The sequence below is a fragment of the Sphaerodactylus townsendi genome, linkage group LG01, assembly GCF_021028975.2.
Source record: "Sphaerodactylus townsendi isolate TG3544 linkage group LG01, MPM_Stown_v2.3, whole genome shotgun sequence".
NCBI lineage: Eukaryota > Metazoa > Chordata > Lepidosauria > Squamata > Sphaerodactylidae > Sphaerodactylus > Sphaerodactylus townsendi.
Window position 1 is genome coordinate 91,968,853 of NC_059425.1, and position 26,699 is coordinate 91,995,551.

Genomic DNA, 26,699 nt, shown 5'->3' on the forward strand with positions numbered 1-26,699 from the left:
TACTGGGATAAGACTCTTATTGCTGAGTTATGTTTTTAATTGATAGATACATATGCTTATTTATTTACCTTTTTATATAGAATTGCTCTTAGTTTTCCATTTGTGATAATTTATTAACTATAGCACAGTTAAAAGGTCACATTACAAGTCATTTCTTTTCTATGAATGTATCTGTATTCACATCATTCAGACTATGTTATAGATCAAAACTGATAAAAATTTAATAAACTAAAAATATTCCCTTGGATGTCACTTACACAACTTTTTAATTTAATTTTAATTATTAATAGCTTTTCATTTCTGCTTCTTGAAATGTGTGAATCTTATCCCAGTATGCCAGAGTATCAGCCTGAATTCTCCCTTTTATAGCATGTTCAGAAACACCTTCAAGTTTCTTTATGCTTTCTCTTCCCCTTTTCAAGTTTAATTAGGTAATAATTTGTTGGCATTATTTTCACAGATACTATTATGGTACTACATGCTATTATCAAGGCATACTGACCCTGATCCAGATCCTTGCACTGCTGCCTGTGTGAAAATTTCTCCATAAATTAATGGTTGGCATTGTCAGCTCTTATAGGGCCAATTGATGATTAGACTTTGACACATTCATCCCCAGCAGGTGGGGGTAAGATTTCCCTTCCTCCACCACAAACAATTGGTTTGACATCTGAACATCATCTAGGACAATAAATGTACTGAAGCTGTTTCTGACTCTGGCTTGTTTTGTAGATTAATTGGAGTTTTTTCCCATATAAGAAAAGATATGAAGTATATTCAAGGTTAACAATAATCTCCTATTTCATACATTCCTCTTAAACATTTATGCAGTGCATTGCAATTAAATGAACTTGAAAGCTGTTTACAAGAGAGAAAAACAATATAATGGTCTTTCCTTTGTGCCTGCTGTCATAGATCAGGGGTTTTTTTCTGGCAGGAGCGGAAAAATCAGCATCATGTAGCTGTTCATTCTCCAGCTAGTGGCTGAGTCCACAGTGATCTCTCTCTTGCCAAGCTGATCTTGTTGAAAGGAAAGGGTTGCAATGTTTGTGATCCTGATCAGAGCTATTAAAATGTCAGAAAACAGATGAACCTGGAACATGAAGAAAAAAAATGAGTGGAACAAGATGGCCCACAAATGGTAACAGGGGAGAAGAAAAAGGACACATCCCCCCATCCCTAGTTTGACATGCTCTCCTAAGGGGAGATTCCAGGTACTATGAGGCTGTAAGATTTTGAACATATTCATTGTTTTCTTTGCAAACCCTGAAATATAGGCCCTTTCCGCACGGGCCAAAAACGGCGGCCTGGGGACGGGAAAAATGCCGCCCCCCATAAGTATCGCCGCTTTATTGCATTGCAGGCGGGCGCTGCTGAAATGCAGCAGCGCCGACCTGGCTCCCCTTCCCCTCCCTCAGGGTGGCATCAGGCCGTCCTCAAAAACACCCCTTCAAAGGGGTGTTTTTGAGAAAACAGCGTGTTCCCTGCGGCGCGGTGCGCTTAACGGCACCGCCGGAACATCGCTATTTCTTCCCTCTTTTACTGTAGCCTCATCGCTATCAGTCGCTTGTGTTCACTTTGCCCCGAGCTTCGACGCGCTGTCCCTCCTCCGACCCCTGGAGGTCGGAGGGCAGCGTGGGTGGGGCTTAGGAAGACAGCAGGGTGACGATGGCGACAAGGCAGGTAAGAGAGGGACAGGGAAGAGGCGGCTCCATGCGGAGCCGCCTCTCCTGCGCCGCCTTCTGTTAGCCGCCAGCGACGCTTTCAGTATATCGAACGGCCTCCACCCCCACGCCGGCAGAATTCTTGCCAGCGTGAGGGCGCCCGGAGGCCTGTGCGGAAAGGGCCATAGTCTTTTTTTCTTATTTAGGTAGGAGGAGGGGGGTATAATATTTCCATTTGCCTTATAAGTAATTTAAAATATATTTTATTATTTAAAGCACTGCAAATGAACAGCAGTAAGCAATAAAGACAACAATAATTTGTAAATTGTCCCATCAATCTTCTAGTCTTGACCAGATTTCATACTTACTCAAACTGATGATATGCAGACAATCAATCACAAATTTTCATTTCAGTTCTATTCTAGTTATGATTTATAATATTTTCCTAGTTGCATTATTATTAGATCAGCAGAGTTGAAATAAATAGATGAAAACAAAACAGCCACTCTCTCTTTTCATTTGGACATCTTTCCATAACTGAGTTCTAAGGATTTCCTGGAACAACAGTTGCATTTGTTGCATATTGCCAGAAAGATTTTCCCCACAAAGTCTGGTATGGGAGTACATTTGGATATACCAATCAAATGTCCAAACGTAGCATTTTTGATGATGTCCAGAAAGGACCATAAATACAGCCTGAAAGTTTCTTCTTTAAACATTACTTGAAGTATTGCCAACTAAATTCAGAAATCACTTGTACCTTTGATTGGAAGTTCCTCATTGAGTCCAATACTGTTCTTATGATGAGCTTGTGAGGTGACTAGCTATCTTACTAACTGAAGTCCTAACACAGCCCAATTGGTTCTTAAGCTAAATAGTTTCCAAAGCATAATGCAAGTATCTTCCTGGCAACAAGGTGGGAAAAGGGGAAAAAGTAAAGGGATAAGTACAAGTACACTTCTATGCAAGTACTCTTATAGGACACTGCTGACCATAGCCTCCTGATCTCCTCAATCAATCATGGGCTGTATCTATGGAATCCCAGGGCATGTGTAAGCCCCCTTCCTCCAGATTCTCAACTGAAGTATATGAACTAATTGAACTAGTCAAAGAACTTGTCCTTGGAAGGAAGCTGCTGCGTAGGAGGGTGTCTACCACCTGCAAAAGGTCTAGAAAAAACTTGGGCGATTTCTGCACAGGCTGAAAGCAACGGCTTCAGCCCGGTAAAACACTGTTTTGGCAGGGACCCTTCACACAGGCGCCGCTGCCAAATTGATGCAGCAGCGCTCTGTGCCCGCCCAAACGTTATTTTCGAAACTCACTTAGGGAGCAAGTTTTCCGCGCTCCGTGCGAAGCAGCCTCGCTTAGGGAGCGAGTTTTCCTGCAAACGCTGGCTTCCATCCACTGCCATGCAAATGGCAGCAGGTGGAAGCTGGCGTTTTCCCCTCCCCTCCCTTCCCCAGCCCCAAACGCCTCCTTACCTTCTGCTGGCAGCCGTCGCTCTGTCGTCACTCTGAGAAGAGAAGGGGACACGTCCCCTGGCCTCCGGTGCTTCAGTGGTCGCTCTGGCCATGGGTGCCAGCAGAAGGTGATGGCTGCCAGCAGAAGGCAAGGAGACGTTTGGGGCCGGGGAGGGGAGGGGAATACGCAGCTGTGCAGAGCTTGCTCCAACAGCTGCACATCCCATGGGGCCATTTGTGTGAACGGCCCCAGAGCCTGCATCAGCATGATTAATGCCGATGCAGGCTCTCTCCCTTGGCTGTGCAGAAACAGCCTCGATCTTCAAGATGGGTTCTCAACACATATGTGCAACGAACTTTGTATCAGTGACAAACTGATCATTATGACAAGTCAGACTGTGGTTACAAGCCTGATAGGACGAGAAGGGATTCTATTGGCTCTATGAGCCCTAATAAGCTGGAAGTAACAATGCTACCTTCTTGCAGTCTGCAAGAATTGGCAAGGAATTACAGCAGAGAGCAGGTCAGGACACTTCTGGGTAACTATCACAGGATAGCAAATTGTAAGAAAGCTGCTGTCAGATTCTTTGATTGGAGCACCAGGGAATTTATAACCATTGAACAACATTTTTTTGCCATAGGTGAAATCACAGGTAGGATAGGAAGCTGCATCAGACAGACTGTGACCATGTTAGCCGCATGTTTAATGACTTCCAGTGTAAGAACATATGTACAACCTTATCAGATTATAAATCTATCTAGCCCAGCATTCAGTCTCAAAAAGTGGTCAGCCACTTCCTTCAGATATAAAAGGAACTAGCCAGGAAGAAAGTAATCCTCCACTGTTATTTGTCTACAGCATCTGGAGTTCAGATGTGTTCTGCTCTGAGTCCAGTTAGCTAGAGGTTGATAGGTCTATCTGTGGCTATCTTCTGTGGATATATGTAATCCCCTTTCGAAGCCTAATCACAAAAAGCCTGATTTGGTGCATCCTAAACCTTATGGATGCACCACGAACAGGATTGTTAACAAATTTCGGACTACCATGGTTTTTGAATAGAAAATTCCTGTTTTGTTTTACTTTGTCTTTACGATAAATTGAACTAGAGCTGCCAACTCTAGGAGGGAAATTCCTGGTGATTTGGGAGGAGGTGCCTGGGGAGGATGGTATAATGCTACAGAATCCATCCTCTGAAGCAGCCATTTTGTCCAGGGGAATTGAGCTTGGTAGTGAAGTGAAGATCACTTGTAATTTTGGGAGATCTCCAAGCACCAATAGATGTTGGCAACCCTAAATTGAACACATAAGTTGTTTTGCCATTTCTTGTTTGCTTAAGTCAAAATTTTTCCAACCACAATCACATAATGCTAATGCTATTTTATGTCAATTATGTGCAAATGGGCAGTAATATGTTCAGAATATAAAATGGTGTTAAATGTCCTCAATCAAATAAAAATAAAGACATCTGGAGCCATGAGTGAAATAAAAAGGCTCACAATTGCAACCTATTGAAAAGAAACAAAATAAGGCATATTGGCAGTGGTGGGATTCAAATAATTTAACAAGGCCCTTTCCGCACGGGCCATAAACGGCGCCCTGGGGACGGCAAAAACGCTGTCCCCAGGGAGCTGTTCGCACAGGCGGCGTTGCGAAAACGCAGCAGCACCGACCTGGCTCCCCTCCCCCAGGGCGGCCTCAAGCCGCCTCCAAAAACCTCCCTCCTGGAGGGAGGTTTTTGGCACAACAGCGCATTCCTGGCGGCGCGGTGTGAACGGCACCGCCGGGAATGCGCTGTTTTCCCACTCCCTCTCCCACTCACCTCATCGCCTTCGTCGCCCTGCTGGCCTCCGAAGACCCTCCCTCACTGTCCTCTGACCCCTGGAGGTCGGAGGGCAGCGTGGGCGGGTCTACGGAGGCCAGCAGGGCGACGACGGCGACGAGGTGAGTGGGAGAGGGACGGGGAGGAGGTGGCTACGTGCGAAGCAGCCTCTCCTGCGCCGGCCTCTGCGGGGGCCGCTCGCACGCTTCTGTGCGAACTGCCCCCACCCCTGCACCGGCAGAATTCCTGCCGGTGCGGGGACGCCGGAATGGCCCATGCGGAAAGGGCCCTAGTTCCAATGGTGGGATTCAAATAATTTAACAACTGGTTGTCTACTAGCACCATTTTAACAACCGGTTCTGCCGAAGTGCTGCGAACCTGCTGTATCCCACCACTGCATATTGATATATCGTTTAGCCTAATTTGCAGACTCCAAGGAAGTTGAGACTCTGACATCAGAACTGCTCTTTGTTGCTTTCAAATTCCATTAGTTTTAGTTTCTAAAAAATTACATTGTGGCTGCACACACAGTAGTGATCCTGCTTTTAGCAGGATTAGGGTTGAAATGTTGACATTTCCATTCCTTTTGTGTATGAATAGTGGAAACAGTTTGTCTACCAATGATAGATCCATAATGTGCAAATGCTGAGCAGCAGAGCTTTTAAACTAATTATTTTTTTTGCAAATTTTAAGATACAGATACTGGTTCATTTAGATAGTTTCAAAGAATGCAAAAAGTGTACAACAATATCAAAAGCTATTTAAAGTGTGTAATATATCACTAATATTTTGCCCCAGGCATTACAGAAAGCACTGATCCATTCCCAGTGGAATCATGTTCACAGTACTCATAAAAGTGATGCAAAAATGCTTTTGCTCGCTTCATTTTTTCTCCTTCTAAAAATTCAGTTAGAGCTTTTTTTAAAAAAATCAGCATCTCTATAGCATTATGATTTTATATCTTTTTGCAGAACCTTAGCTTTATATTTGCTCTATTTCAATGTATTGCTTTCCCACTCTGGCATCAGCCTGAATACTCTGCCCTATGTCCATTACAGTTCCACATGGCCTGCAAGACAGTACTGTTTCACTGGGCCTATGACTGACAGCACCAACAGTATTCCAACTCAGTAAGCCTCTCCTCTCTTTTTATCCTTCTTGGTTGTTAAATTATTAGGTTATATGGATAGGTACCATCATACAGGTATTTTATGCTGTTGATTTTAATTTTTTTAATTTATTGATGTGCATCACTTTAAGCTTAGCTGATGGGGAGAGTAGTTTACAAATTGAACAAAATAAATGAAATAAAAAGTATAGCAAAAAGGGGGCAGGGTATATGCATACTCCAACTTGACTGAGCCAAAATAAATTATCCATCCATTTTAATGTCATCCTCAGCTCAAACTCCTTTACGTGGGCGACCACATCCACAAGCCAGGCACCCTGCTGCCGCACCACAGCCACATCCAACCACCACTTCCAGAGAAGCTTCCTGGCAGCACGAGAAGGCTTGCAAAACAAAACATCCTACCCACCTCTGAGAAGCCTCTATGGGGTTAAAAGGACTTACATGACCTAAAAAGGTTGTGTAAATCTGAATTCCCTGGTACTGGCAAAACAGGCAAATGGTCAGGAGGAAGTCAACTAATGTTGGCTCCTAACCTGGTCATGCCCTTGGACCACCCTTGCTGCACCACTGGCAGCAGGGATGCTGGAGCACTGACACAGCATCTCACGCAGTGTCCCAGTGCCGGGGGTGGGTGGTGGTGGCTGCACAGCAGTGGTTTCAGCCCTCTGTTGGGTAAGTCCACAGAGAGGGCAAATCCACCAGTGCAGCTGCCCTGCCACTTCCACAAGCAGACTCATCCCCCCCCCTTATTTTGGATGGGGCTCTAAATTAGCAAAATAGCTCTTCTTGTTAATATCAATATCAGTAATCAAGGTCCTTTAATGACCTTTGCATGAATTCTCCCCAAGACCTGGGATAGATAACTTCTTTTGGAAAAAAAATATTTATCACTTGCTGTATAAATACACTTTCACTTAATGGATATAGTATTTCACTTGGACGAGAGAAACAGAAGTTCAAATATACATTCATATGCAAAGTTCAGGAGTGACCCTAGGCAGTTACTAATACATTTACTTCCCAGGGATACTATTGGATGCAAATGTGTGGGAGGGGCATAATATTGCCATCTGAGGGTGGGACTGGCACTGCTCAGAGTCCCCAAACCACAATAACCACACAACAGTCTTGTCTGTGGGGTAAAATTTTTGGCCATTTATTGACCAAGGATGAAAGAAGTGTGAGGTGCAGTATGGAACCTAATCTGGACACTGGACAGCCCTGGTGCTGTCCCTCAATGAAACCTTCCTCCAACCCACCTGTTGGAGGAGACCTTTAACCTTGCACCGCAACGTGGAACTCAGCTGCTGTGGGCCCCATGCTGGAGATCCGTTTTGCACAGCGCAGCAATAGTGGTACTCCACTGGGCAGAAGGCCCCATTCTGAAGAACTGTTATACCACTAAGGGGCACAAGCCTCAGTATCATCCTGACTCGTGACTTGCTCCACCCCAAACCCCCTTCGGAAGTACCACCAAAGAGGGTAGCTCCCCACCTCCCCTCACCATCAGATCAGTTCCCATGCTCAACTTGCCGGTCTGTCTATGACAGTGAATACATGCATTAACATTGCTCAAAAGGGGTGAGGTGGGTGGAAAAAACACATTGCCCCCAGCGTGCAAGGAGGGCCCCCAGGCTGGTTGGAGCCTTGTATGGCTCTCGGCTAGCCCTTCTTCAATGATGTCACATTGCTACCAGCAACATGATGTCTCTACCCTTAATGGGCATGGCCTCTGACCACCTTCCACCCTTCTAAAGGCAGGCGCAGTTGGGCCTCTTCGCTTTCCCGGGTGGCAATGGAGACCTAAATGTCGGCCACTTTTTGTCAACCTCCAGGTGGATAAAGTTATATCCTGGAATTACAACTGTTCTCCATACAACAGATAGCTGTTCCTCTGAGGAAAACTGATGCTTTTGAGTGTGGACTTTATGACATCACATCCAGGCTGAGCCTTCTGACAAAGTCAAATTGTATCCTTCCCAAACTCCACTCTCCTAATATCCATGAAGTTTCCAATCCAGGCAACCCTAGAGGGTCATGTATACTTTCCTGAACTCTCTAGGAACAGTAAGAAAAAGAGTACATAGTTAAGCTATCAACAAACCCAGAAACATAAAAACAACATAAAACAATGTATAACACAAACCTCAAAACAGCATCAGACCATAAAGCAACTGGAAACAAAGCCCTAAAATAAAAGACAGGTGGATTTCTCTGGGAAGGGAATTCCATAATTTTGATGCCATGATCCAGAAGTTTCTTTCCAAAGTTATTGCCCATCAGAGAAACATAGCAAATAGGAAAGGAGGAGGAGTAGCATTATACATATAGGATATATATCGAATAATTTTTACCCAGCTGTGAGCAGATCCCTCACTTAAATCCTGCAGGCCCGGTTGAGTGCATTTGGATAAAAATTAATGGGGAAAGAAACAGCACTGATCTCATTGTGAGGGTCTATAATCGTCATGCCAGTCTGAGGAGATGGATGACAGATTCTTGGAACTGATGACCAAACTTTCAGAAAGGAAAGAAGTAATAGTAATGGGAGATTTCAAATACCCGAATATTTGTTGGGAGTCAAACTCTTCCATGACAATCAGGTCCAACAAATTTCTCACTTGCCATGCAGAGAGTTTCATAGTCCAGAAGGTGGAAGAATCAGCAGGGGGAATGGCTATTTTACATCTGCTCCTAACCAATAATGATGATCTGAAGAAAAAAGATCGGATAGAGTTACTGCTTTGAGAAGATGGCAAAATGCTAACAGGGGATGAAGAAAAGGCAGAACTACTCAACACCTTCTTTGCCTTAGTCTTTCCCCAAAAAGGAAACAGAGCTCATACAGGGGAAAGGGATCTTGGAGTCTTAGTGGACCACAAACTGAACAAGAGTCAGGAGTGTGATGTGGCAACCAAGGAAGCCAATGCAATTCTGGGCTGTATCAATAGGAGTATAGTGTCTCTAGATCAAGGGATGTAATTGTACCTCTCTATTCTGCATTGGTTAGACCTCACCTGGAATATTGTGCATAATTTTGGGCACTGCAATTCAAGAAGGATATATATCAAAGAATTTTTACCCAGTCATGCTTCAATGCTTCACCCTCAGCCTTTCTGGAAGGCAGCTATCTTTGCATTTCTCAAATGCAGTTACTTTGCCTGTACCAAATGGGAAAGACTGAGACAGTAGAGCATGTTCTATTGCAGTGCTCGTATTGCAGCAGCGTTTACTCACACCAGTGCTAGCAAACACGCCAGGGCTAGCAAAACAGTGCTATATCACACCTGTGCTTGCAAACACTCTAGGAAAACCAGGTTCTAAATCTTTCTTCTTTTTGATCTTTCCTTGGAAACAACATGTAATGTAGCAAAATTTTGCATGAGAACAAGTATCAAGGAGGTTAATGAGGCTGGATCATAATGATAGCATTTGTTTCATTTGTTCATCCTAGTTCATTCATTCATTTGTTGATCCTAGTACTGTATTACATTTTTGCATGGCCTTAACTGATGTATTTGATTTTATATTGAAATGAATGAACTGAACTTAATGTCATAGTCAGTATGATGATCAGCCTAGAAGATGCATGTAATAAGGTGTCCATAAATATGGACCTGCCATTCAGGTGTGATCTCCATGTCGGCATGAATCTGGGAATGCTCCTGAATTACAGCTGATTTCCAGACTACGGATTTCCTGAATTATAGCTGATTTCCCTTGGAGAAAATGGATGCTTTGGAGGGTGGCATTGTACCCAGAGGTGGGATCCAGCAGGTTCTCATAGGTTCCCGAGAGTAGGTTACTAATTATTTGTGTGTGCCGAGAGGGCGTTACTAATTGATGATTTTGCCACATGATTTTTGCCTTAGTTATGCCCCTCCTTTCAGCAGTAGCGTACAGAACTTGAAGCAGTCTAACAGGAGGTGCACCGGCGTGCGTGGCATCCTGCGCCTGCGTGCATTTGTTTCCCACCCAAGGTCCGGCGCAGCGGCTGCATCCTTGCCACAGCCCTGCCCAGGAATGCCCTGCCCCCGGAATGCCCAGGCCATGCCCCCGTCGTGCCCCACCCAGCCCCATTGGTGCTACGCCACAGTTTGAATCCCACCACCATGGGAACCTGTAACTAAAATTTTTGGATCCCACCACTGATTGTACCCCCCTGGAATTCCATTTCTCCCCAGGTTCCACTCCCAAACCTCCAGGAGTTTCACAACCTTTCTCCACCATCCCTACTGGTGACCAGGGAAGACTTGTTAACCCTATCTCTATTACAGCTTTCAGTGCTATCATCATTAGGTTAGTGTACTAATTACATACTCTTTTTAGTGTCTCTTTGTCTCTTCATGCCAAATTTATTTGGCTTTATATAACAGGATTGCTCTTTTTACATTTTTGTGCCATTATTTGATTGTGTTAAGTGATTTTTTTTCCCTCTCAGTCTGGCCTGAATAAAAACTTGATTTGGCTGCTTTTAATTGAATTGATTATTTGTGTGTTGATCCTATTATATGCATCTCAGGTTGCATATATAACAGGTTATGTTTACATGCTATATTTAACTGACATTTTAAATTACAAATTTAAAACTGATGGTTTTTTAATATTTTTGGCTGCAGCCATTACTTTATCATCACATTTGAATGTTTTATCTTATAAAAAATCTTGACAGGAGTATGTCAAATCTTCTGCTAGTTCAATTCACCTTGGAGACCAGTTTACATTAGTAACATGCTGGCCTAATGGCTAAATGTAAATACAAGCAGAACATGCACCAATGTGCAAAACATACACTATGAATCACTTATGTGGAACTACAGAAAAAGCTAATACCGTCAGAATACATTTTGCCTTAGCCATTTCTTAAGGGAAGAAAAGGATGATTCATTTTTATCAGGATGAAATAGATCTTACCACTTTTGAATATTCTCATGAACTTCAAATTCATTATTCATTTAGCTCCATTTTTGCTAGGCTAAAGTTCAAGATTTATTAAACCGCTATTCAGTAATCTGACAAATTCAGTGCGTGGAATCTGATTAATCAGTTCATTTGTTAATCAGTAAAGTTGACTTATTTTAATGTAACTTTTTGACTCATTTCATTTAAAATCAAATTTCAGCTTACTGATTTAATGACTATTAAATATCAAGTGTACAGTTCAACCCAAACCAGAAGAGATGGAGTACCTATCTTCAAATAAAAATATACTTCACACCTGCAGACCTAGGACATCAAATGAGAAAAGGTTTTACTTAAATTTTGAAATAAAAATGGCTTGTAGATGAGTGAGTAGTCAAATGCCAACCCCATCTTCATTCATTGGGATTCACTTTCCCTTTGGATCCCACTGCTATCTCTATAGTCCCTGTTTGTGATCATTCAGTTTTCAGACTCCAGATATTCTTGCTCACCTGGGTAGTTTCCAATTCATAACTCATTGCTTACTACCTAGTTACACATAATGGCCTTTGTTATTTTTCTTAACCAGAAGTATATTGGCTACAAGCCATGCAAATAGGTCTGAAATTAGGATGATAGTTGTTCTAAGCAAGAGAAATAAAAACATTACTATACTGGGGGGAGTGCTCCTGGGACCACCACCCTGGTAAAAGATTCAGGAATACAAACTAGACAGAGTCATAAAAATGAAAGACATTGTCAGATAGGATTTGGCTTCATGGTACCCAGAGAGTTTTTTGTTTGTTTCATTGTTTGTTCTGTTTTTGCTGAAAATGTGACACTTCAGCAATAAATTCTTCCTTATGCCAATAACCTTACAGTGGTCTGACCAGACAAAATAGAGTTTTATGTTTGTGAGTTTAGGGTATTCATGCTTCCACATGAATAATCCTTTTTTTTTTACCTCAAAGGGAAATTAAAAGGATTCGTATATGTATAAAACCAGAAAAGTAGGAGTGGTTTTAATACTCAAGAAAAAAAAAGTTGTGGGTGGATGGGACAGAAACAGGATTTTTTAAATTTCAGTTTTATCTAAAACAGCTTACTGTTTACAGTCAGAGACAGAAAGGCCTAGGGAGCCACCTGGTTGTCTGTGGCCTCCTGCACTCTGATTGGCCAAGTGACTGTATGATGCAGAAGTGGGAGAAGATTAACTCCTTGTTAGAAGAATCTCAGAGGCTTTTGAACTTGAGAATTCCTGCTGTTATTTGCTGTCTGCCTTAATTGTCTGTGAAAAACAAAACATCTCTAAGGGAAGTAGTCCATAAAAGTGTGGGACTGCTACTGTTATTCAGCCTGAGTGCTGGGGGAAAGTAAATATATACAGAGACAAAGTATACTGGTGGAAGGGTTTATTGGAGGGTCAAAATAAACCAGGATAGGAATATCTACTAGTAAGGGAAGAATTCCTGTATACCAATGGGTCTGGGATATTAAGATTTACTTTGGTTTACCTCAGTAGAGAGTTAGTTTTATTTTGAGGGTTTTTCCTAACAGTGTGGACTGTGTGAGGGTACTGTGTATAAGTAACAAGCCAGTGTTAGGACCCTGTATGTGAAGAAGCCAACAGTCAATACCATCTGTACCGTTAAAACAAGTTAAAGGAACTGGACAATCTATGAAACATCTAAGAAACTATAACATCTAAGCTGAACTGAATCTGAACAATCTTATTAAGTGTTGTGCTGAGAAACAAAACCTCAACCTCTGTGCCAACTTTTGGGGTACATATTTTTATCCTGCCTCCTACCTTATTTGCCTCATCTAAATTAATCTCCAAGTTATTATTTCTCCCATATCCTCTATTTGTTAATAAATCTTTAATCTTTTTGAGCATTTATTTTAGAGTGCCTTTGTGAGGGGTGTGCCTTGACAGGAATAAAGTTAATGGGCATCCTTCACCTTCTGGGTTTGTTGCAAGGCTGAGGGGAAGTGCTTTCAACCAAATGCTACCCTTTTCTGAAGCCCCTCAGTCCCTGAAGGAAAAAATGTTTGGGAAAAAACTGACAGGACAAGTCACTTAATGATTCCCTGCCTGAAGAATATAAGTAGGTGTGTGTGGGGGGGGGAGGTCCATCACATGGGCAATGACTGGGAGCAGGGACATAGCAAGGCACAGAAAGAGTTTTAGTACTGCAGTTTTTCTTAAATCTCTATATACACAGCTTCCATAGAAGATGTGATGTGTGAAGTGAGTATATATGCTGTCTAGATGATTAATGAAGTATCAACATTCACATGAAAAAGCCAGGAAGTGGAACTTAAATTGAAATAGGGTATACAATTAAACTCAGATTGCTTTAAATATTTATTTCAACTGAAATGCCATCTTCTGTCTTAAATTTTGATTTGCACTCTTACTGAAAGGGAGGATTGATGAGTTAGGCACCCTAACAAAGAATGGTTTGCTCAGATACAACTGTTAAAGAGGTGCTGGCCAAAAAAAAGCAGAAGATGAGTCTGGAAAAATCATAGAGCTGACTGGCATGAATAATACAAGATTTCATGTTCAGGAAATGCAGCTTTTACAATATACAGATTGAAACATTATTATTTCAACTAGGATCTGAAACAAAATAAAGTAAAGTGGACTCCAGCTTGGTGGAACTCTCTGTCATCTGTGGCCAGGGCCCTGCAGGATGCTGTACAGTTATGCAGGGCCTGTAAAATGGAGATTTCCCCAGCCCTATGGTTGAGGCAGCTACAGCTCTACCACCTTGACTGGCCTCCCCTCCCCTCTCTCTTCCCCCCTCTCTTATTTTTCTTTCCTCCCCTTCTCTCTTTTACTGAATTGATTAAGGCTTGGGTGGGATGGGAGGATCAGGTTTTTTTAGTTCAGTAGATTCCCTATTAAATTCCTGTTTGTCATCTCCCCTCGTTGAAAATTTATTGGTGCCAAAGTTTTCAAAATTGTATGTTAAGAATTGGGTTTTAGTTGTTATTGAGCTGAATATTAACATATGGTATATTGTTTGTATGTGAGCCACCCATATAGTTGGGGTAGAGCATGACATAAGCCCAAAATAAAGTAAAAAGTAAAAACAAGTCTAGCACTGGCTATTAAAAATGTTGGCAGGCTCTTGGCTGAGGGTCCCCAACATTTTTGAGTTTGTGGGCACCTATGAAATTCTGACACAGGGTGGTTGGTTCAATCACAAAATAGCTGCCACAGGAGGAGGAGGAGTCAACCACAAAATGGTTTTCACAGGAAGTAGTCAAACACAAAATGTGATGGACTGATTCTATGAATAACTCTAATAGTAACTCTTCAGCATTTCAGAAAGAAGCTCTGCTCAGCATGATGCTTTTAAAAATGAATATATTGTATAAAAATAGTTTCATGTATACATACAACTTACCTTCAAATAGGAAAGATTGTTGTGTTGTTGCAGCACAACCAATCAGATCTCCATTGAGCCCTGCTGAGCAAAAGTCCCACCTGGTCCCTCCCACTGTCTAAAACTACTTGGCAGGTACTAGGAAAGATGTCGGCAGGTGTCATGGTATACACAGGCACTATGTTGGATACCCTGGCCATTGACTTTTCCCACACTGTTACAGCCTAATGCTTTTCATTAGGCTTGGTTGGGCAGTTTACAGAAGGCAGGGGAGAAGGATTAATTTTTTAAAAAAGTATTACATCTAATATGTAGAAATAGTTTGGTAGAAAATGGTCTTAATGATCAAGGAAGAAATGGAAAGATAGATATTAGTGTATCATAATCAGTATATAACTGTTGAGATACATAAATTAGTTGGGAAGATAATTTTTGTCTACCTACTCTTTTTTCACTTACTTCTTTTTCACTTACTTCAGTCACTTTTTCCACTTACTTTTCCACTTACTTTCCACTTACTTTTTTCACTTACATTTTTACACCATTTTATACTATTCTAAAGTAAAATGTCATTTGCACCAAACCAAGTATCTTCTTTAATGGCACTTGATTGCATTTCATTAGTATGATTGGGTAGAAGGAGGATGGCCACAGTTTTATTTTGGCTATGGAGAAACTTCAACTTCCAAACTGAACCAGATTTGTCAAGAAATTCAGTAATATCTCTAGCCACTAATGAAGTGGTTGTTTCTTTCATTATGGATATAGAGCCATGCAATTTTGTGACAAACCAAAGTTTGCTCCCAATCATACACTCAAGTGAAGAAACAGCCATCCTGACTTCTTGGCTAGCAAACATGTATGTTTTAAACGAATATGTTTGCCTATTTTCAAATTACATCTTCAGGTATACATTTGAAACATTTCAGATGTCAATTTAAATATGAAGTTTGTAAAATGAACCTTATATTCTCCAGCTTTATAGAGAGCAGAAAATAACTGGAGGTTTTAACCTGACTTCAAGGAATGGTGAGAGAATAATAGCGACTTCTGTCTTAATCCCATTATAAAAATGCATGATGCTTACTCTTTTTTTTAATTCTCTATCCTTGCTCAGGTTACTTTACTCTTCAAATGATCTCAAGATACCAGCCGGAAAGTATAGCAGCTCCATTTCTACAGTGAAAGATGCTGGTTTCATTCAACATGCTTAGGGTCCTCAGCTAGAAAATGCTTCTTCTTCCTGCCTTTCAGCTCAGCCAGGATTTTTCAGTACTCTCATGCCTTTTGAGAAATGACAGCTATGGCAGATTCAAGGGTGCCAAACAACACTTAGGTGCCTGTAACTAGGGAAAGGCTTTGGAAAGAACAAGATGCAGTGACTTTGCAGAGGCCTGCCCTGGAATAACAACCACTGAGCCTGAAGAAATGAACCACTGACCTCACAAAAGTGATTCTGTCAGATCCAGCCTTTGCAAATAGGTGGGCATAAGTCAGATTCTTTTGCTCCATTTCAGCTCTGTTTGGTTTTTTTAAAAGTTGTACTGCAAAGCGGGAGTCATGGGAATAATGTATGAGATCTAATCAACCAACCAAAGCAAGAAAAAACAAGAGTCAGTATGTGGCCTGACTGGAATGCTTCCATTTATGATGTTTGGTAGAATGGTCTTTATCACCACATAAATGGCTAAGGTTTTGAAAGGAGTTCAGTGAATAAGGAACCCGAAAAGGAACTATTTTTCAATTATTCACATAGATCTAAGTGACCATAGTTACCAACTCTGCCCAATCTCATCTTGAAATGTTAAGCAAATGCTATTTAACCTTTAAGAACAAAAAAAAGATTCTGATGTACACATGTGGAAGGACTCTCCTGATCCTGCAAAATATTTTTTAAAGGTAGAACATTAAAATGATTAGAAAGTATATAAAGTATAGCATAGTGCCATTCAAGCATCCAAACAAAATTTAAAGAGTTTACAAACATCTTCTTAAATACACAATAGGCTATAGTATTGAATGAGGAAGCCAAATGAGTAGGCAGTGTCAAGGAATGTCTATTCTTCATGCAGGGGCTATGGCACCATGGAGCCTACTGACATCTCCTTCCATTGTGAGAACTATCAGTATATTTCAACTATCTATTTCCTGCCATTTAACCAACTTTTAATCTATAACAGCCCAATCTTAATGGGAGGGAACTGCCTTTAGGAATTGGCATGGATCCACACTGGTGCATTTGCCCACCCCACCTTCATAAGTGGCACTAAATTAATTAGCATAAGTCTCTTTCTTTGATAGGGCTCCCCAGAAAGAAGGGGGGATTTTGGATTTCCCTCATACCTGCACTACCTGGAGCCCCTTTGGAGGTGGCATGGCAGTTCCTTCACCATACTGTCCTTGACCATTGCAGCACTCCATGGGATGTCTGGATCGTATTGTAAGAGTATCTATCCTCCTACCCCATGATTGGTAAACTTACTCAGGAGTCTTTGGTTAGGTGCATGTGCATTTAAGTGCTGTTCAGTTGCTTCTGACTTCTGATGACCCTCTGAATTAATGGCTTCCAAAATATCTTATCATTAGCAGCCTTGCTCATGTCTTGCAAACTGAGTACCATGGTATCCTTCATAAAGTGAATCCATCTCATTTTGTCTCTTTTTTCACCTGCTGTCTTCAACTTTTCCTAGCATTATTGTATTTTCCAGAGACTTTTGACTTCTCATAATGTGACCAAAGTATGTGTTATGTCTCAAAGAATCAGGAGTCGGAGGAACAAAACATGGTGCTTTATTTCAAAGCTGCTACTCACACATAGCCTAAAATCACTCTGCAGCTGTGCTCAATATAACACACCTACTGATTACCAATTCCAGTGCAACAGCTGCAGACTCTTAAAACAATACAGTACCTCACAATCAATACAATACATTACACCCCTTCCCCCTAACTCCTGTAATAATCTGGTGGGATTCTCTTTCGCTGAGATCGTCTCAGCTCCTGCTCTGGCTCCTGAGTCTGTGTTTGTTCCTGGTTCTACAAAACAATTGGACCCTTTGCTGTTTCCTTATCCTGCATCTCCATCTGTGCCCTTAACGCCCCAGGTCCCTCTGGGACAATTGGACTATTTACTGCTTCCTCATCCTGCAGCTCCATCTGCCCCCTTAACACCCTAGATTCGAGGACCTGGGGTTCCTGATCTACTGTTGGACCTGGCACTCTCTTCCTTACTTGGTCAACATGTCTGCGGATCACCCGCCCCTCTTCAGTTTCCACCCTATAAGACAAGGGCCCTGTCGGCTGCCTCACAACTGCTGGGACCCAACACAGACCTGCTCCATAATTTCGGACATACACCGTATCATCCCTATCAAATGTCCAAGGTGCTTTCAACACTTGATCTTCTTTCCGTGGACGATCATCAACTGAATCGGGATGCATTCGGTCCAGCAACGCTGTAAGTTTCCGATTCATTAGCAACTCTGCAGGACTCCTCCCGGTGGCTGTGCACGGTGTTATGTGCTGTGTTAACAAAAAATTCGCCAACTGATTGTGCCAATCCCCCTCTACTATTCGCCGCAATGCATCCTTCGTTGTACTCACCATCCTTTCTGCCTGCCCATTCGTAGCCGGATGAAAAGGGGCCGAGGTAACCTGGCGAATAACACCATTGGCCAGGGAATACTCTAAACTCCTTGGATACAAACGCTGTCCCATTATCCTGATACCACCGTATCCGAGGCCATGGGTTGCAAATAACTTACGCAGTGCCCTAATAACTGTTTGTGATGTCATTGACATTACTGGCACTACTTCTAGCCATTTGGAATATGAGTCCACTACAATGAGAAACACCTGGCCTTGGAAAGGCCCTGCAAAATCAATATGTACCCTTGACCACGGTCTTTTTGTGGACTCCCATTGATAGGTAGGGGCCTGAGGTGGGGCAGGTCGCGTTATCTGACACTCCCTGCACCTGGCCACCCATTCTTCTATTTCACTATCCATCTTTGGCCACCACACATAACTACAGGCCAATGCCTTCATTCTCACTATTCCGGGGTGCCCTACATGTAAGGCCTCCAGCACCCTAATCCTTAAAGCTGCTGGGATCACTACTCTATTTCCCCACAGTAAGCACCCCTTGTGGACAGATATCTCGTGCTGCCTCATTCCAAATGGTCTGAATTTTTCCTCTAACTTACACAATGGCCAACCCTTCCATGCCCAATTCAAAACTCGGGCAAGCACTGGGTCCTTAGCTGACCTTTCTGCTATTTCTGCCGCTTGCACTGGAGGCTCTGATAACGATTCCAACATCAAAACCTCCAAAAGTGGGGAATGATCTTCCTCCTCCCTTTGTACTGGCAAGCGACTCAACCGATCTACATGACCAATTTTATTTCCCGCCTGGTGCTGTAAGACATAATCATATGCATTCAGGAACATTGCCCACCGCAGCATTCTAGGGGACAATATCTGTGGTGTCTGGCGCTGAGGAAAATAATCCCAACAGCGGCTTATGGTCTGTAACAATCATAAATGGTCGCCCATACACGTAATCATGAAACTTCTTAACCCCAGCCACTATTGCTAATGCCTCCTTATCAATTTGCGCGTAATTTCGCTCCGTTGTAGACAACGCCCTAGAATAATACGCAATTGGAGCTTCCCGCATATCCTCCAATTGATGGCTCAACACTGCTCCAACTCCATACGGGGAGGCATCGCACGTCAAAATTAATGGCTTCCTCTCATCAAAATGAACCAATACACTTTCTGATGACAACAATCGTTTGACATCTCGGAATGCCTTCTCATGCTGACTTGTCCACTGCCACACTGCCCGTTTATCTAATAAACGGTGCAGTGGGTCTGCCATTGTGGCCTTATGGCTTTAAGAATGAATCGTAAAAATTTAGCAATCATAAAATGGCATGGAACTGTAGCTTTGACTGTGGTGCTGGGGCATCCTGGATGGCCCTCACCTTTGCTGATGTCGGGTGGATTCCCCTTGCATCTACCATGTATCCCAAAACTCTACTTGCGCTACTCCAAACACGCATTTTTTGCGCTTCACAGCATAACCCTACATCTGAGAAGCACTGCAGTACTTTCCGTACCCGTGTCATCAGTTCCTCCTCAGTTGCACCCACTATCAAGACATCATCAAAATATGGTATGACTCCCGGCAAGTTTCTTAATATTTCTTCCATCAAGCTCTGGAATATCCCAGGAGCTACGCCACTCCAAATTGCAGCCGCTTTACTCTGAATGCCCTGTGAGTCACTATCGCCTGGGCTTCTGCAGTGGCATCATCCACTTCCAGCTGTTGGTATGCCTGCGCTAGATCTAATTTTGCAAAACCTTTCCCCCTGCCAATGTTAAGCCAACAACTGACTGACAACTGGCACTGGGTACGGATGTTTCTGCAATGCCTTGTTAATTGTGCACTTATAATCAGCACAAATGCGCACATCCCCATTGGCCTTCAGGGGGGTCACAATTGGAGTTTCCCATTTTGCATTTACCACTGGCTCCAATATTCCCTGTTCCAATAACCGATCTAGTTCTGCATCCACTTTAGAGCGCAAAGCAAATGGAATACGCCGGGATTTTAGACGTATTGGGGGTACTAAAGGATCAAGATGCAATGATATAGGTGGACCCTTATACTGCCCCAGTCCCTCAGCAAACACACTCTTAAATTCTCCCACTAGCACCTCCCATGTCAACTTGCTAACCTCATGAATTCCAGTAATTACAATTCCCAACCTCCCAAACCAGTCCAACCCCAATAGGCTCGTCCGCCTTCCTTCCACTATTAACAATTTCAAACATCCATCAAACATATGATATTTCACATGGACATTACACATGCCAACCACAGGTACCCTATGTCCTTGATAATCCGTAAGTGGTAAGTCACAAGATTGAATGTCCAAATCATCCTGTGGGCAAAATGTTTTATAAGTGTCCCATGAAACGATGGAGAATGCTGACCCAGAATCCACTTCCATCACACAAGGGACATCCTGGATCTTCACAGTCACCGACAACTTACGCTGAATCTCGGGTTGCACGTGGTTAATTACATCAGCTGCGTAAACACCATCACACTGCTCATGTGGGGGTTGGCCAGTCAAGCCAGCTACATGGGGACAGCAAGGTGCATCCACAGAGTGTGTAGCAGATGAGCCGAACATGTCTTCTTGGTCCCTGATGCCTTTTTTCTCTGCACACTCTCCCAATATGCCCCCAACGTTTACAACAGAAACATTGTGCCTCTTTAAATTTACACCTTTCTCTCTCATGGGGCCCACCACAACTCATACATTTCTCTGTTAACATCCTCCCCCTCTGTTGTGGTGGTCTTCCCATCTTCATTGCACCATGCTGCAGTCTCTGAATTTCACCATTACCCGGGTCTACAGTCCCACTGCCAGCTGTTTGCAATCTCTGTGGGCTCCTGGCTTGTCGCACCTCCCGAGTAGAGGCTGCAGCAAGTTCAAAATTCAAGGCTTCTTGGTATGCCGTTTGAAAAGTCAAGTCTGTCTTTGCCAGCAGCAACTTTTGCAATGGTGCCTCTCTCAGGCCACAGACCAGACGATCCCTTAACATTTCTTCCAAATTGGAGAAATTACATTGTTGTGCCAACCGCCGTAAGACTGCAACATAATCTGCAATGCTTTCTAGTCCCTCCTGATCACGCTTATAAAACACTCCGTCTAGCTATTTCTGACGGTTGGGGAATGAAATGGTTCCTTAATGCAGTCAGTATCTCTACAAGCGGTGTTGCTGATAAGTCTCTTGGCGAGGTCAACACCCCTTCACCACAGAGGCTCAAAAACACGGCTCTTTTCCTTTCTGGGTCTGTTATGCCATTTGCCAGAAGATAAAATTCCAATCGGGCCTCATAACTCTGCCACTTCAAAGGAAACTCCAAATTAAACTGTTCCAGCTGCCCTTGAAAAGCCATAATTTACTCACAGTCCTTGCTTCACAAAAACTTGCTAGACTCGTCATAAGTTTATCCTCGTCGCCAATATGTTATGTCTCAAAGAATCAGGAGTCGGAGGAACAAAACATGGTGCTTTATTTCAAAGCTGCTACTCACACATAGCCTAAAATCACTCTGCAGCTGTGCTCAATATAACACACCTACTGATTACCAATTCCAGTGCAACAGCTGCAGACTCTTAAAACAATACAGTACCTCACAATCAATACAATACATTACAGTATGACAGTCTCATTTTGGTCATTTTAGCTTCTAGGGACAGTAATGTGATATCATCTGTATATCTCAAATTATTAATGTTCCTTTCACCAGTTTTCACATCACCTCAATTCAAATGTAATCCAGCTTTCCTTAAATACATCGTATTGTCGAAGGCTTTCATGGCTGGAATCACTGAGATGCTGTATGGTTTCCAGGTTGTATGGCCGTGTTCTAGCAGCATTCTCTCCTGACGTTTCGCCTGGAGAGAATGCTGCTAGAACACAGCCATAGAGCCCGGAAACCACATAGCACTTCATTAAATACATCATTGTCTGACATTTTGCCAGTTGGCAAAGGGATATTTGTTTGACCCACCTGTAGCTTTAAACTTGTCTAAGGCAACAATTCACTTTTTAAAAACTATCCAATTTCACCTGAGTTCTTTTAAGAGCAGAATCAATAAGCACATTGGAATTTAAATTAGAATATAACTAGATGTAGAGCTGGAGGTACCTAAATTTATCAACTGAAGCCTATTCAGGTACATACTGACTATATATTTTAGCATTAGATATGGCCACCTTGGTCTCTATATTGATTCTAGTAATGTGATTTTATGGTTTTTAGTGACTTAGTTGTTATTCTTCATGAATGAAATCAGTGTCTAAAGGAGGGGAAGTGCATGTGTTTGCTTAAACTTTGTAGCTCATTCATTCTTACTGAAACTGAGTTCAGGAAGATATAAACGACAGAGCCATATTTGTACATTATATCCCATCAGTATAATCAGCAGGCATTGTGGATGAAGTCCTGTTGCAAAAATATTCTTCAAGGCACCGAAGATTTCAGTATCAAAAAGAACTTTCTTTAGCATTCTGTGAGTGCCTGATTCCAGCTGTGTTTCTCAGTTCAGATTATTTTTGTTCAAACTCTCTGGGTTTACTTTTATATGTCAGCCTGAATGAAACTCCTCACATGTAGTCAGTTATGTAAAGGCCTAGACTTCAGTAATATGCTCTCTTTGTCCACTATTTTTGACAGTCCCAAGGAAACATACTTCATCCCTCCATCCATGGAGATAATATTAATCTACCTTGTAAAGCTTTTGGATATGATTGTTGAAGTCATGTCTGCAAACTGCTTTGAAAACTCTGTTAGTTATTCAATTGTTATGTCAGTTCAAATCCAATGCTTTCCAGAATCATGAACAAACCAGTTTATTTCACCATGAAATTGTAATTTATAAGCATTAAGGGTTGTATGTTTAAGAAATAATTTCATTGAAATCTGAACCCAACCCACTTTATACCAGTATAATATTTGCAGTACAATCCATGGGTTAAGTAAAGGTGTAGCTCTATTTAGGTTTTTATTATTAGTAGTTCTGAATGCACCACACTGTAAAGGAAAAATTAATAGCTGCAGGTCCACACTAGTTGAGAAATGGGGAAGTGAAGTAAAGCATATAGAAAACAGGTGTAAAGGTCAAGATGAGACAGTGATTAGTACATGCTGACAACTAAAAATCATATACCATATATAGAAACATTGTTAAAGAAATCAGGGGATTGGAGATTGTGACGCTTCCATATCAGCTAGGACTGGATGGGTGGACAGGAGTGGGAGGGGAAATAAGGTATAAGAAGAGCTGTGTTGGAGAGCCCCTCCAGAAACCGCACCCTAGGTGCCCTCTCTCCATGCCTGCAGTCGTGTATTCAATACACTGCTTACTTCCTGACTGTCTTTGAAGTCTTCTGATGTACATTTGGGGTTGCAAGCCAGAGGATTAGTTATGCTGCTGGTTATCTTTAGCTTGCTGTTCATTACTGTTTTGTATGAATTCATTATATTGTATTTATGATATAGTATTTATTCTTAGATGCATTTTATTCTTCACATGTTCTCATTTATATTGTGATAGCTGGCTTGAATCCCTGCTGGAAGAAAGGCAATATCATGTATATTTTTAAAACAAACAAATAAAATGGATATGGGGTGATATAGTTACAGAGGCTATATACCTCATATGCACACAAGGCAGCAGTTATACAGGTAAGGCAGACAAACATTTTAATTGTATCTTATGAGATACAGGTGTTATGACCCAGAAGGATAGTGGAAGAGGTATGAAAGGCAAACCATTAGCATGGAAAAAAGGGAAGCATTTTACTTTTGGTCTATGGAAGGCAAGCAAGCTGCTGCAGATTGGGTGGAAAGAGGAGCAAATCATTTCCTTTCAGTGGAAGGTTAAACCAAACAGACACCCAGGAAATCTGTGATGTGCGATACGACAAGATCTCTTTACATAAAATATCATTGATAATAATTATACATTTTAATTGCATTTAAAGCAGCTGTGGTGAAGGGTTTGATTTGATAGAGGTCATGAACTGGAGGTGAGTGGGAGACAACAACCTATTTTTAGTTCAGAATCAGATGGGACGACACTTATTCCTCTCTACTTTAGTGGGAACCAAGGAACCTAAGAAAACAACAGAAAATGATGTTGAAAATGATGTAATTATGATTACCAGAGCTGATCCTTTGGTAAACCCGAATGACAAAAAAACTGAAAAAAAGCTATTTTGTCTTTTTTCGGGTTTCTTTTGCCAGGCAGAGTCAAATAGCCTGGCTTCAACAAAGCCAAATAGGTGTTGGTTTTTTCAACTTTCCTATCTGCCTACAGTGTTGGGACAGTCCTGTTTGCTGGATCTGACTTCACAAGTTGGATGGGGGAAAGTCGGGCTGCCTATGAAAACTAGGAACCCTGATCTCCACAGACAACCCTCCCTCCCTGCTTGTGAAGCTGGCTGAAACAAACAAGGAGGGGGGCAGCAGGACTGCCAGCAGAGGCCAGGGACGCGGATCTCAATAGGCAACCTTCCCCCCCTCCCTACTTGCAAAGCTGGCTCCAACTTTGCAAGTGGGAAGGGGGCAAGTAAGGCTGCCTGTGGAGACCAGGAATTTTTTAAAAACACACATCAATGAACCAAAAACAAATCCACCCTTAAGTCTGATATAATTTCAAGTTTTTTTTTTCTTTTTAAATTGCTGCATTTATATCTGTTAATGTAGGGGGGAAAGGCGAGAAAGGGGGAAAGGCGAGAACTCTTTATGTGGGTTATTCTGTGGGTTGTTCCTCGGTTCTTTTATCCTCAAACTTCTCTATGAAGCCTTTGTTGGAAGATACAGGAGGTAGCAGATCAGTAGCATAATGAAAGATGGGCAAATCTTATTATTACTGAATTTCAGCTCAAATAAAAGTTCCTCAAGGGACTGGTTTCCAGTGAGATGAACATATTCCTGACATTTACATACAGTTCCCTCTGGAAAGAAGTCTAAAGCACACTTCAGATTATCAATATTTTCTGGTGAAACACAAAGATGAAAAATATTTGCCATAAATATTTAGAAGTGTTAGGGGTTAAAGTACAACCTCTTTTCCATGTTCTGGATGAGCTCCTGAATGACTTGATATTTATCTGGAAATTACTGGTCCCCCCCCCCCACACACACACCCTGGTGATCACAAAGAATGAATTCTAGTTAGTTTTAAAAGGTTCTACAGTCACAGCTCCTAAAACTGAAACAGTGGTGCATAGTCAGTAGATTGTCCTAAAAAGGAATTAACTGAGGGATGTACGCTACATGGTATGTATATTTCTGTGACCATTTTATTGATTTATTTTCTTTCTAGGGCTGTGATAAGCAGCTCAATCCAAAGTCAGGGACAGTAGAGTGGCAGCTGGTGTTGGCAACACAGTGCCATTCCAAAGGGGCAGCTGGTGGCATGGTCACCGGGGAGAAGGAGAAAATCCTCTTCTCTCCCAGAGAAGCCATCATTGTGAATGACTTATACCAATCTCATCTTGAAATGTTAAGCAAATGGTGTAAGTCTGTGCTGCAAAAAGAGGAGTGTACTAAAGTTGGCTCCACCCACAGGAACACCCTTGGAATGCCCTCTCTATGCCAACACAGGCCCCAATGATTCAGGAGCAACAGTGTGGGGACAAACATCCAGATTTCCTGTGCCAGCATCCACACCACTTTGCATGGTAGCAATAGTGCTGGTGGAGGGGTCATGCCACTTTCAGTGTGCCATTGCCCCTCTTTGGATTGTGCAACTAAAGGAGGAGTGTATGTGTGAGAGGGGGTTAAGCCTTTGCCCTAATTCTAATTTCCTGCCTAAAATGGCCACCATCACAAAAAGAGGGATGTGTTTCAAAGCAGCTTTGTCAAAGCAACTTGGAGATAATGGATTTCAATGAGAATTTGTGTCTAATAAGAATGTGTTAAGAAGTCCTTTTCACAAACAGACTGTCTCTTTATATTGCACCTCCACCAGAAACACTGTAATAGTGTGCATGTGTATGGGGCCATGGAATTAAGTGTATCAGGTACCCTTAGGAAACTGTGCTTAGGACCAATGCATATGTCAGGAATTTCTAATAAGTATGTTCTTATGTTCTTTCTCGATAGGGAAGCTTCTGGAATCTTCCTGAGAGGATAGCTGTAGGAAGTTCATTAAATCTAGTCCAGGGGTAGGGAACCTGCGGCTCTCCAGATGTTCAGGAACTACAGTTCCCATCATGGCCAATTGGCCATGCTGGTAGGGGCTGATGGGAATTGTAGTTCCTGAACATCTGGAGAGCCGCAGGTTCCCTACCCCTGATCTAGTCAGTGTAAAAGCACATCATATCTGTGGAAAAGTTAAGTGATAAAAATATGAAGATGCCTCAAGATTATTCCAAAATTTAGTGGTAAACAAACTTTTCTGTCTGCAAAGCAGAGATTTGTATTTCTATATCTAAGACAAAAAAATGAAAAGAACTGTTAGTGATGCTGGTCTTATTTTGATTGTATAACCCCGGATAAATTTGATTATAGAACGTGAAGTGGCAATAAATTCTAACTGTGACACTGCCAAATCCTGGATTGCATCCATTCACCTTCCCACCTCCATTCTGACCATCTTTTATGAGTTATAAATGTTTCTGAATTGGACTTAATTTGCTAAGGCTTACTAAGATTTTTTTTAAATAACAGTGTGTGGGTATTTAAATTCCAGGTTCAAACTCTGATGTCAAACTCCCACTGCAGT